The 13,976-nt window shown below is 35.8% G+C and overlaps 1 protein-coding gene across 5 annotated transcripts in view; it reads left to right on the plus strand.

The window, feature by feature from the left end:
* wge (BAH domain and coiled-coil containing protein winged eye) overlaps nucleotides 1–13,976 on the plus strand; it is a 360,478-nt gene that overhangs the window by 136,827 nt on the left and 209,675 nt on the right. The window contains exon 2 of one of the 5 annotated variants that reach the window (XM_076621851.1): nucleotides 9,668–9,739. The exons of the other annotated variants lie outside the window; for them this stretch is intronic. The gene's annotated coding sequence lies outside the window, so the exon portion shown is untranslated. The remainder of the gene's footprint in view (nucleotides 1–9,667; nucleotides 9,740–13,976) is intronic. 5 annotated transcript variants of the gene reach the window in all.

Consider the following 13,976-nt stretch of genomic DNA (forward strand, 5'->3'; position numbering starts at 1 on the left):
ATTATAATTATAGTTGCAATACGTTAATTCACTTTGAATTGTAGTAAATATAAATGGCTATTTCGGGATCAGTGTAATAATATATTAGAATACAATGGTATAGCGAAACGTAAATAGAATTGCATAGTATTATGTACATGTAACTTCCAATGTACACATTGTTAGGGAAGGTTAATTTAAACATAGCTGATTTTGCTTAATTTTTATTTGGAACATGCTTTTGCAAAGCATTCTATCCAATTTTTGCTTCTTGGAATATTACCAGTAGATATAAATATTCCGTTCCTTTCTTTGTCTATATCAGGCTAATTTCTTATGCGAAAACGTAAGTTGATTCAAGCGTGATCAATTCAAGTTGAATGCTTAACACCGTCTTGATTAATACTTTCGTAGGAATTGTTTGAATTTCTTAAGGCTTTAAGAGTATCTTCTTCTTTTATTGCGCGTAGAATGGCACTGTATGATTCTTATCTCGTATACTTTAAGGATAAATATGGATAAACCATGGTTTTAACTCTTTCATTTCTACGACAGCCTTATGATTACATATTCAGAATTACGAAATACGTAGAACGTTACTTTCGTCAACAACTAATCGTAGAATCGTAGAATTGTAAATTTTATTCCACGTTTAAACAATCTTGAATATCGACAGAATGTCACGTAATAGGCAAAAATATTACAGATAAAGATAAACGCTAACGCCTTTTTTTACCAAGTTCCCAATTGCCACGTTACACTTCAGAAATCGTAAGTACCAAGTATCGAAGGGCTCGAGTGTTTTATTTCTCGAGTTTACGCTCTTTCCGCCGTTAGACAGAGAATTATCGTACAAGTATGTAATAAAATGAATTCCTCTAATTTCTGGCCGGGTAACGTCGAGTTTCCGCGAAACTCTGACAAAAGTGGAATCATATTTTACCATACACGTACGCTGGGAACTAGCCGATTGAACTTACCGCGATTTTCCTCCAACTTTCCTCTCCGCCAGGCGAAGGAGAACTTTTCTGACAGTAACGTAATTTCGCGAAGAGTAGTCGCTGGAGAACGAGAGGAGGAGTGCAAGGTGAGGATAGAGAAGTCGATCTTTGTTTGGGTCGGAGAGAAAGAGGAGAATGGTTGCGAGATTAAATGTGGGATAAAAGGGCAAGACGAAAGAAAAGAAAACGAAGAAAGGACGAGGAGCCGTGGGCTATACACGGCCAATCTTTCGACGATATTTCATCGCGCGTTTGGGATCCAGCGAATTATCGATAAATAAATAAGTCATAAGCAAAAATCGAGGATGATGAGGAACCTGTTAAGATGAAAGATTTGTTGCAAGGCTTTTGATCGTTTTTTTCTTTTTTTTTCGTATGGACATAACGATTAACGTATTTACCGTGACTTTTCGATTTGAATTTGAGATGATATCTGAAATGGTTGAAGCGGTAATTTGGGAAATTCGTGGCTTGACACGTGGATTATGGTAATGACGAGCCGTTTATGGTAGATAGAAGGCATGGACGGTTAAACTCGTGACGAAAGATACATGAAAAAGTATATCAACGTATAATAAAAGCAGGAAAACATATATTTGACGGAAAATCTACGAAATCTTGATCTTCACGCCAGGTTTTAGATTATAATAAAAAAAATCAGATGTTACTCAAAGTTCAGTTAATTTATCATGCACAGAAATTTACGATATCTTTAACATTTTTGTCAATTTTCATATAGAAATTATATTGTATTCAATTATCTAGAATTCGTATTTTGATCTTGTCATCATGGATGGAGCGTGACTTTCTATGGTGTTCTTGATTTTCTTCGTAAGACAATATTCTTTCACTAATTTTTTAAGCGCAATAGTATCAAAGCGTTGCAAACAAAACATATAATATTACTATTGTTACGATATTACAATTGAATTACAATTGAAACAGAATATTCAACGTACGAAATTTCTCTGGCTAATTCTTCATCAATCAAGATTCTTTCAGGAATTCCACGTTTCATAATAAAAATTCATATTTCAACGAAATTCTATCCTTACTTATATCGACTTTCCAAATATCTAATATTACTAAATATTTGCCAACTTGCCACTGTGTATTAATTCGTAACATGGTTGGTTTGGTTCTGACACCAATCAGTGGGAATTATTTCCGGCTAATGATTAGTGGCACGGAAATAGAACAACTTGTTTAAAAATTCATGAAAAATCTTCGCTTATATTCTCTTTCGTTCAATCAACTCTGTGACGTCAGCCACGACCTTTGCCTGGCCCGATTCGTTTGTGCATGTAGAACATTTGCACGATGTTCTCGAATCGGGAAGTATGAATTGCATTAGTATAAAGTTATATCTTTGGAGGTAATAGGCTTACTGCGCTGTGATCAATCGCTTCAAGCGTTTGTGTTTCCTTCTTCCGGGTATTGGCCAACTGAGAATATCTCATCGTCAAATAATATCGCTTTTGAGGAAGCGATTCGTGATTTCTCCCGTCATTTACTAAATTTATCTAATTTTTCATACACTTCGTTGATAATTACCTGTCAATCTTCAGTTCTCTATTTATGGCGATAAACAACGATTTAAGCGTGAAAAGTTACACACATCACGTAAAAAAAAAAAAAAAAAAAAAATACAGCAAAATACGATGGAATGGAATGATGCAACGTTTTCTTCTAAGGAATATTTTTGTAGAAATATAGGAGTTTCGGCAAATTTCCTCTTACAAAATTTCCTCCATTCGGTAATAAACAGTAGCTCGACCCAGATTCTAGGATCACGTTGTGTACATGTATCCGAAAACTGCACTCGTGGCATTCATTTAACGTCAAACACAGTTCCCATCAGCTTCGTCGTTAAACTGCACTTTACGCTATATTATCTGAAGGAACCATTTCCGACGTATTCTTCGACATTACGCTATAAATTCGTAATTTTCTCACTTCGTGTATGGAGAGTATTTCGTATTTCGTACGAGAGAAAGCTTGATCTTCACTCGGCAAGGAATTTCCAAAAATAAAATTGTGGAATCTATGTGAAAGCAACCGCAAAGTGTGAATTCAAGGAAAATAAAATATATAACGTTATAGATAATGGATTCCAAAGGCTCTAACAGTTTTTTAACACTTTTCGGGTCGCATTTATCACCTCCAAAATGTGTGCCTTATGGCGATTGTTTGAGGTGCTTTCCTACTTAAATTTCGTCGACACACTAAACTTACACAAAAGAAAGAAAGAAATTGACCAATAAAACTTTAAACGATCTCTGTTTATGCTACATTTTTCATAGAAAACATCTTAGCAGGAGAACAATTGACATTATGTGAGAAATAGCGAATAAACGAGCAACTGTATTTGGTATTTGTGTTTTGCTTTGGAACTTGATATTTGTTTAATAATATGAAGTGATATAAATTAAAAGTAGACAATATACGAATATATAGAAACAACATAAACACATGACGTAAAAAAAAAATGTATTAAGATGAGTTAAGACTAAATCAGCTAATTGTTCCAATGATCGATCAAATGTAAAAAATAATAAATATTCAGGAACAGAGCTGTGAAGGTAACGAATATCTGTAACCATAAATTAAAAAGAAATAGAACTAATGGATTTCAAAGAAACTCTTTTTCAAATTCAATCGGCCAATTATCGCCTATATGTCGCTGCTGAACGCTGTTCGGTTTAAAATTCAGAGAACAATGAGGATATTTTTGCGAATTAACAAATCCACCGGTTGAAAATTGATACACGGTTGAAATGATGTACCATGTGCACGATAGTCGCGCATTTTGTGCCGAGTTGTTCGTATAATAGCGATGATGTAATTTTCAGACGCGTATGCATCTCCAATGCAAAGGGATATGGCATCGTATGTGTTGCGAGTGCACGCCCTGCATTGTAAAATGTCGCGTGGAAAAGGATCGTTTGAACGAAAATACGGTTAATAAAAAAGCGGTGTTTCGCCATGTTGCGCGTACAAAAATTGGTAGTAGCGCAAATGCTCCTAATGAACAATCATTATGTGTAACAATTTGCAAAAGTGTCGCTTGTGAGCTAAAACACAATTACTGTTCGTTGAACTCGTTAAAAATTATCGCGAACAATTACTTAGTGTAGCAATTTGTAAAAGAGTCGTTTCAGCTAAAATGTAATTAGTGTTCGTTGACCTCGCTAAATTTTACTATTTAATTACTACGGAAAGATTGCAAAAATGATTATATACATATATATATATAAAAAAGGAAACAAAAGAAGCATAGGTATAGTAAAGTACACAAAAATATAAGATTCAGCTGGCGTAGTCAGCTGTTTAAAAAATTAATTCGGAATAAGGGAAGATAAAAACGCGAAGAGTATACACTGTAACAAGTAACTTCCTTTTCTCTTATTCAGCGTGTAGAATTTTTTTCTTTTTCTGTCTTTTATTTCACGTTTGCTACTGGAGATTGAATCAAGGACCAGCAGCAAACTTATCATTTCTATTCGTTGTACGTAAAAATCGCAACCGTATTGGCGTTTCTATCAACGTTGAAAGGAAAGTGGCTTTCATAAAGTAAAATAGGACGTGGGAAATACAGATAGTTCGAAATTTGCATGTCTATATTGACTTGGATCGTTTACCACTTTCGCGTAAATTTACTATTTTGCTCGGACATCGGTAATTAATGACAATGAACAGAGAATAACGATGCTCGTGGTCGTACTCATCGTTGATTGAAACATTCACGTTGAAATGATCTTCGTGGATTCGCTATTTTCCTATCGAATGAATACGGCGCTAATTTTGTGCATTTCGTGTTACTTCGAATTGAATTTGAACGATTACGTAAATTCTGTTTTAAATTTACTTTTATTCGACGAAGATATTGCGCATTTTAAAATGAAATATTGACGCAGACGAAAAGAGAAGAGCGAATAGAATACTTTGTCCAATATCAATTGTTATAAACGAAAGAGTATATTCCCTTTATCAATGATATATTATTTTTATTCTGTATTTAAAATTGTAATTTAAAACTGTATTTCAATATCGAATTTTAATATTACGTTCTATCAGACTAGATTTTGTTACATGTGGATCATAATCGGTATCAGTGTGACTCACAAAGAGAGAGCTGTAGGAGGTGTCCGCCTCCGATTTTGACCTACATCGTAGGATAGTAGAGTACACTTTTCTTTTCTTACGTAGAAAGCATTACGCGTAAATATCGTGTATCTTTAAAAATTCTAAGCGACAAAGGTACAAACAATCGTCTAACGTAAACTCTTCTATTTCAAACTTCGCTATCGAAGATGTACGAAAGTAATTTTACCAGATTAGTACAATTTAGCTGAAGAGACTAAATCCAATGGAAATATGAAACTTTAACTCGATATTTTTATTTTATTTTTTCCTTAACAATACCCATATACTCCTTCGTAACAATTATTTTCTTATCGGGCAAAAGATCCGAGTCCTGCTGTATAATAATTAAACGATATAATTGCACATATCTGCTTTCCAACAGGATCACAAACAAACACTTTAAATTCGCAAAAATCTCATAGAAATGATCAGCAACGCCAAACCATGTACCGTTTACGTCACTTAGAGACTCTTCGTCCTTTAATTGCCTCATCTCCCATTTTTCAGCCCGAGGCCACCTAATTATCAGTAATCGAGAATGACATCTCCTCTCTCTTCAAATTCATCCCGTGCTGTTCATCATCGCAAACATTCTCAAACTCCAATTACAAAGTTACAACCTTACAAACCGTGCAACCCATTTCGATCGTATAATAAAAGCTAAGAGGGCCACGTTTCCACGTCGCGGAATTCATATCGGCGCTCTCTGCTTCTCGATGGTCCTCGATGTCTAAAAGATTCGGCGTGTCAGGGATAATAAGCGCGCGGGGATCACGTCCGATCATTAATCCGCGAAATACCAAGTGGATTCGGTCGGAGTTTCGGCGAGTGAAAAAAGCGTAAACGCGTGTTAGCGCCGGATGCATTGCAGCAACGTTGACTGATTCGGGGCCAACGTTGCGTTAACGCGGCATTTCATTTGCAACTCTTTTTTTTCCAATAAATTTACATAATTCAATTCTGTTTTCTGTTTCAAGGATTCGTAGTAATTCGAAGATGGTATTCCACTGGGGGTAGCCATTCACATGTTATTTAGCAATTAAGTTAGAAAAATTTACCAAATGTCCAGCTGGACAAATTGTAAAGTACAAATTAAATAAATAAATAAAAAAAAAAAGGATTCGTAGTTAGAGTTGATGGTTTTTTCGCCACTGTCTATTTCACATAGATCTTACGATTCTATGAAAGTTGGAGAAATTGAAATAAGGGAAACCTGTACGAAATTGTATTATTGCAAGGTAAAACGTATATCGTGCTTATCTCCATAGCTGGTTTAAGATCTTCATAAGTAATTAAAAAGAAATTGGCGGTCATTTGGCCACTACTTTTCACCATATTCAAGCGTTTGTCGATAAAAATGTATTACAAACCCCTTACATCACGGAGAATTATTAAGTTTCCTGTATTTTCAACTGTTTCGATCTTATTCTCGACGCTACACGAAGAAATATATTAACAGTGTCTATTTACAACATGTTTTTAAAACTATCGCCGGTCATTTTTGTCTTCGTATTTGGTTGTAACGTGTATGCGCGAGATTGCATTTCGTACCCCACTGTTCTCAAACTGTCGTTTAACCTTTTGGCAATAACGGCTAAAAAACAAATGTCGACGAACAAATAAGCCAAGGCACGTGAGAAGAAATAACAATGAAAATAACTTTTGCGTATAGAAACATGGCGTAAACCAGTTGAACGAACATTTTGAACTGCAGTTGCTGTGAATACGAAGAACTTAACGATTCTCGATATCACCATTTCAGATCGGTTTATACACGAGTTTCATTCATTCTAATATCATTCAGTAGCTTCGATCAAGATCGATATCGTACAGTACGATTTTACACAGCCCACGATCCAAGATCGAAGAAAGAAGAGATTTCGTTCCATCGTTAACTTTTGTCACTGCGCTTGGACTTTCGAACTCTACGTTTATCACTTCACGTTCATTATGAAGGCGTTTCGTAAGCACAAAGTCTGTTTTCTAAATTAAAAAACCATAAACCTAGAACCTTGAACATACAATTTTCTACGATTTTCCCATATTTATAACATCGTGATAAACAGACGTCGCTTGGTCTTCATCGCGTTGACTGCCATGCAGCTTCTTGCATAGTAAACATCTTACCCTAAAAACCGCTTTAGATTCGAAGCTACTCTGACTCCCTTTCTGACAATGTTCATCGATCCAGGTCGTTCGCATCGTTGAATACTCCTCGATCTCTGTCGCAAAAAATATATTTTTAATTTCTTACTTCGGTCATCCTGAGAAATTCAGTAAAACGTGGGTCACCGATGATCACCGTGGCGGTTGAGGTGTCGATGGGCGAAGAAGTATGAGCGAGTGGAGGACACAGAATGGGAAGGAAGGGGTAGAAAGGGCGTGAGAGAGAGGAAAAAGGGGAAGGAGAAAAAAATAGTAGGAAAGGAATATCGAGAGGGGGTAGGCTGAAAGGGGGATGCGGGAAGGAGAAGAACGCAGGTGAATGCGAATGGGCAGCGCAGGGTGTGACGCGAATGAATGCGATCCAACGCCATTTTGAAAGGATACCGCCGGCGGACGAGGCGGGAAAAGTGGATTGCAAAAATGTCCAAGGTATGCACTTCACGGCGTCGCGCTCGAATCCGTCGTGGTTTTCGTGACCGCGAGATTCTTCGAGGGTCGACCGATTCGCACCCTTCGGTTTTCGCAATCGTTTTCTTAGTCGCGAGTGCTCGCGTCGTACTCTCGTGTTTCGTTACGGTACGAGGTGATAGGTGAAGGTGTTGATGGAGTTGCGTACGATGACGGTTGATTCCTTGGAAGATCGTGGAAGGCTGTGACGTTAGTTGAATTCGTGGAGAAGGTAAAACGATTAGAACGTTGTTGCCGTTTTATTAGAACCAGAAGCAATGAGAGGTCGATAGGTTGTTTTGATGGAAGTAAGCAAAGAACGTACGTACACTTGCTCACGGAGGTATTCGAGTATTTATCATAGGGAACTTTCATGTGTAGACACGTTCCATGTGTTATATAAAACAGCTTGAGATTTCATTAGCACTCTGATGAAACACGATTATGACTTATACGTATGGATTGGTAGAAATTGAGATTTATCGCAAGATATTATCGCAAACGTACATTTAGTAAACAATTAGTGTACAGTGTGCACAGCCACGTCTGATGTCTAATAACAAGTGTTAAGGATTTATTGTTACTTATTGGTTTATTTATTTATTGCCACGTCGACTTTGTCTTGCTCGATATCGAGGATTATTAATGGTGTAATAGATAATTGACTAATTGTCTAAAGAATTTTCTGATTTTTGTAAAATATATACTTGTATTAAATGTCTCGTAATTCCTATATATATGTTGTAGATTTGTTTCAAACTTCACCAATACAGATACGATAGATGAATTTCATTACACACATGGTGCTTTTCAAAATGTTTCCTATAACACGTGTAATATATTCATGACAGGTATCTACAGGTGTTCAGATACTTTCGTAAGTCCGTATAGATCGTTGTTCTTATAGTTAGTTAATTCTGTTAGAGAAACATAAGGAATTAAATTACTGTTTCGTTAGAAAATATTAACGACCAACAAGCTGTAAAGTTATATACATTTATGCTGACTATAAACATGTAAAAATAGACCAGAACGTGTAAAAACTTAATAAAAATATATGATATCTCGTGAAAGTTTATCTTTTGAAATCATTATTTGCGTGTTTCACATTTAATAGGTACCAGACTTGCAACAGTATCTTGTTACCATACTGTTACTTGATCAAAATTTTTTCTACGAAGTAACGTTTTTGACGTGCAGAGTTGGTGATCAACAGAAATTTTATCACTATATGACGTTATATTTTATGCAAAATTCTTTATACGAAGAAGCTTATACAGTATAAATTACAGTAAAAATTTGCCTTCAGAGAACGATCCAAATAATAATTTAAATAATTCTCTATTTCACATAATATGTAAAATTACGTACGATGTATATACAATGCGTTACACTGCTTTACGCTAAACGTATTCTTTAAACTCACAAAAGAATCGTATTTTAATTTCACTTTACCGAGACTTCATGAAATATGACCTTGTATCTTTGTAACAATCGAACGTCATGTTTTAAGAAAATATTTATATTCTAAGGAACCAAACGACACGAAAGGTAGAAGGTCGAATCTTCTTGGAAAATAATTTGAACGTTAAATTTCGAATTTAATCAAAGTATGCAATCTCGTTATTCTCTTGTGCAAAAATTTACGCAAGCCAAATAATGTTCAACCTTTCAAGTACTCTTTTTCCAAAAATTCCAAAATACAAGTGAAATACCATCTTGAACATGTCTGTTCGAGAGAATTATTTACACGTGTCGAAAGATCGCACTTCAGGTATCGCCTGATGAATATCCGAGAACCGCGGTCACCAACGAAAGAAAGCTGTAAACGAGATTTATTCAAAGACAGGAATATCAGAATTTGCATTAATCGCCAACTTCGAACTCGATACATTTCCATGAAACATCACGATTGTCGTTTCTTTCAGAATCTACGAACGATCTCGTCACTGCGGCGAACAGCGCGCTCTTAATCCTCTATAATCTACTGTAACATTCAGGTAAAGTTTCCAACGCATACTATACTTGTTTCCAGTTTGATTTGTTGCGTTTTCCTTTTTTTTTCCTTCTTTTTTTTCGGAATGCGCCAAGTAGTCGCTAATTTTTATCGAAGCTTGAGATACAGCGTGGACGTTCGCTGTACAATCTTGTGTTTATATTTCTTTCTTCTTCTTTCTCTTTTCCTTTCGCGTGATCACAAAGATTGACGCAGATTTCATTCTGTATGTCTTTTAGTGTGTTTGTCTATATGCAAGTAGCTTTGTTCGCAGCGAAACGTAGCTAAGATTCTATTTATTTGCAACTGTTATTAGCTGCAATTTCACTTGTGCTTCTAAGTAGCAGTGAATTGGAATTAGATAGATGTCTAGTGGTAGTGATTGAAACAGATTGTCAATTAGATTTTGCCAGAAGATATTTCACGTGCGTAGACGAACTTTCTATAACGTAGCGATTAGTTTTTTGTAGAAAGTGTTGGTTTCTTTCAGTTTCGTATTATACGAAACGAAGGATTTTTATTGAAATGGCTAAAGCCGATGCGAAAGTGACGCAGGGTTGCCGTGGAGATTTGGTTTTAATCGTTTGCTTTTCTAATCAGTCCCATACCAGTTTGTTTTTTTTTTTTTTTTAGTCATTTCCTACGATTCGTCGTTTGTAACATTTCGACAGTTGTGACGTTTTTGGTTAGTAACGAAAATTCACGACCTCTATATTTATTGTAAATCTTTATCAAGTTGGAGCTGTTAATAAGTTATTTTTTGGCAAATAGACCTGAACCAATTTCTATTAGGTACTGTATACTACAAAGTAGACAGATGGTCGATTCACGTATCTGTTCTAAGCGTCTCGACGATATAGAAACCAGAGTTAAAGTTCGAAGAATGAATGAAAGCACATTATTTTCTTTCCGTAAATTATATCAGAAATGTGTTTATTAAAAATATCTACAATTGGTCATTCTTAATTATACACTAGTGCATGATAATTTTGTTCTTCTTTATTAAACGAGGGTGTTCTCCCACACATAAAATATCTTCATCTTCTGAGCTTTCTGCTACAGTTTTGTCCTTAATTTTTTAATTTCTTGTGTTGGAATTAGACCAAATTGCAACAATGCCCTGTGTATTTGGAAAATAATGTTAAATTGTAAAATTTATTTATTTTTTTTTAAATAAACAGCTATCGATCCGAATTAAATGAATTTGAAAATTGCATTAAATCTCGTTGAAACGGCGGTATTTACATTTTTACACGATTTACGTTACTTAACGATGACTTTAATTTTTAAACGTGAAACAAAAATCTAAGTTAGTTCATCGAAGTATTCATACAGAGTTCGAGCACACTTTTCTAAATTTTTTTAATTAACTGCTGTTCATTGATACATTTTGAAGTAGAATTCATATCATTTTATAAAATTTCAATGCTATTTACGATATTTTTAATGTTATCTTTATTTTCTTCGTGCAACTGCGTCAGGCACTTGCGAGTTATTGCAGTTTCAAATGAAGACGTCAGATAAGGTAGTACCCGGTGATCATAAAGTCTTTCCTTCGTGGATATTGCATAAAGATTTTATCATGCCCCTAATTTATGCTCGAAACTTTTCAATTTCGCTGCGTTTAACCGTGTTAACTTCCTAGAATCGGTGCGACTCGAAATTGAAGTTTTAAAATTGATATAATAGTCTGCTAAAAATAGCAGGCCTGTGAAATGGCACGGGCACATGCGAATCTTATTTTTGAGGCGTTCAATAGCAACAAAAATTATCTTTCGCGAAACAGTGCAATTTTTAGTGAAAATAAAAAAGGTAAGTGCGTACGAGAATCTTGAAAATCCGAATCTTTTAAAATTGAGAAATTTATATTTTTTTATTTTAATGTCACTTCCAGTTTAAACAGAAGTTTTAATACTATGGCTAATAAGTCGACGATGTTGTACGAAAGTCAAAGGTATAATTATTAAGACAATTCAAATATTAACAAAAATTCCAAGAGCATGGAAAACACACGTTTAACCCGACAATCAACTAAACAGACAATTTTGGCAATTTCGGCTTGATCCCTTATCTCGGTTAGGATAATAGAGGTGGTTTAATGAGTATAACAGTTGATTAACAGTTCAAAGATATATATTTCCAACAACCTTGTAGAGAAGATAGTTACGCTGTTGCGTAAGGTAAAAGCTAAGTAGTGAAATATTGACAGGTGTAAACCCGCCAAAGAGATGTTGACTGTTCCAATGTCGATAAATCAGTGAAGTCAGGTGACGATGCTGTTGCAAAGGAAAACTCTTGTCCGGTGGTGATCGCTGCACCACTGGTCGCTTGCGGGTGGAATCCTGGGAAACGTAAGAAAACCCAAGTTTCCCATATTTTTACCTGATGGAACAAAAAACCAATAGGGGGTCTCTTGACGAGAAGATGTTTTATGCCAATTGACGGACTTGACGGTAAATCAAAAAGCCTCGTTTTATGACAGTTCCTTAGGATTATTACGGCCCGCTTAATTCTATGTGCACAGCTGGTGGTCGTCTGGAACGTAAAGAGTCACCGGACCTGACATTTCCTACAAACGTAAGAAATTTCTTAATAATAAAAAAGCACGATTAGATAAAAAATGATCCACAGCACGTAATAGGGTCACATTAAATATATACAGCCTGAGATCACAAAAATTTGTTTACACGTCCGAATTGTCTTAATTGTACGTACATGTTAGGTGATAGTTACGATGGATAAAACATCCGAAAATTGCAATGCATACGTAAAAAAAATATCTATCTATGTATTTAATTATTATCAACTTATCGAGTTCGTCGAAATAACATTTCTTTCGAATAGGCAATCGTTGTCACCATAGCCTTGTAACTTGCTCTAAGCACTTAATGTGTATATTACGTGCATTGTATAAAACATATTGAAATTTTATTGGCATTATGACGAGACACGACTACCATAATTATATCCCGAAAATATGAAACGAATCTGAAGATGCATATTCGAGTTACAAGCTATTTACTCTTAAATCAGAGCTTGCAATTAATAAAGATTAATATGAAACATGAATAACTATTTTAAATACACAAGAAGTATTAAAAATAGTCTAATTTAATTTGACTTGAAATATACTTGTGATTTCTATGAAGCAACTTGTACCATGTATCTTATAGCTTTTCTGTATGTTCTTCGATTTGTTTCACATCTGACAAATATATCGGTGTCACGATTAGATAGCCGAGTCTTATTAGAATGCTAATGAAATGTTAAAATGTTTCGTATAATGTACGATAATACATACCGGGTGTTTCATAACATGCGGGGCCCACTTCAGGGGTGGACAGCAGACACAGACACAATGAAAAAGGTTCACATAATCGTGTGTTCTATTTGACCTCGTTTCGAAGTTATAGCCACTTTCGTATTTCAATGATCCGCGATAGTTTACCTTCGTAGAAGGTGCTCGAAATGGCTACCTTCGGTCTGTATTATTCGTCTGGAATTTTTGAAAAATTGCCAGATTCTTTGACACGACGGCTGCGAGCTTGCATACAAACCGAGGATAGAAATTTCCAGTACCTTCTATGAAGATAAACCACCGCGGATTATTGGTAACGTAAAAGTGGAAATAACTTTGAAACAAGGTGAAATGGGACACATGTTCGTACGAACCTTTCTCCATTTCTTTTTCCGTTCCCTGTTCACTCTTGAAGCGGCTGCCGCATATTATGAAACACCCAATATAAAGTTATCTACAAGCGTCCAAATACATTCGTAAGCCAACGCATATTTAGAAGAAAATTTATACAGGAACAAATTAATATTTATTCGCGTGAAACGGGTGACTGTTGGAGCGATCCCTTTCTTTCTCGGCTACACGTGTAATTCCTGGTAAAAACGCTTTGTGACAAGCGTGTAAAATATGTCCGCAGACGGAATTCAGCCGGCTAAACTTGCTGTTGGTCTGGAGGCAAAAGATGCGAGGCTCGTTCGAAGGAAAAATGCGGCGAGTTTTGGCGAGGGAAAGAGGGACATTTTTCCATCTACGCCGGTCATCTTAGCGTATTCAGCGACACGCGCTAATTATATTGCTCATTATGCAAATCGAATCCGCTTAGCATTTGTATCGCAGCCGCGTTTACGTTTCTCGCCATTTTTAGTCCTCGTCGACGTCGTCTTTCGCGCGGCGCGTCGCGCCGCACCGCCTCGAATAGCAACTACAAACGTACAGAGTCCTGTCT

The sequence above is a fragment of the Bombus vancouverensis genome, chromosome 1 (assembly GCF_051014615.1).
Source record: "Bombus vancouverensis nearcticus chromosome 1, iyBomVanc1_principal, whole genome shotgun sequence".
In the NCBI taxonomy this organism is placed as follows: Eukaryota; Metazoa; Arthropoda; class Insecta; order Hymenoptera; family Apidae; genus Bombus; species Bombus vancouverensis.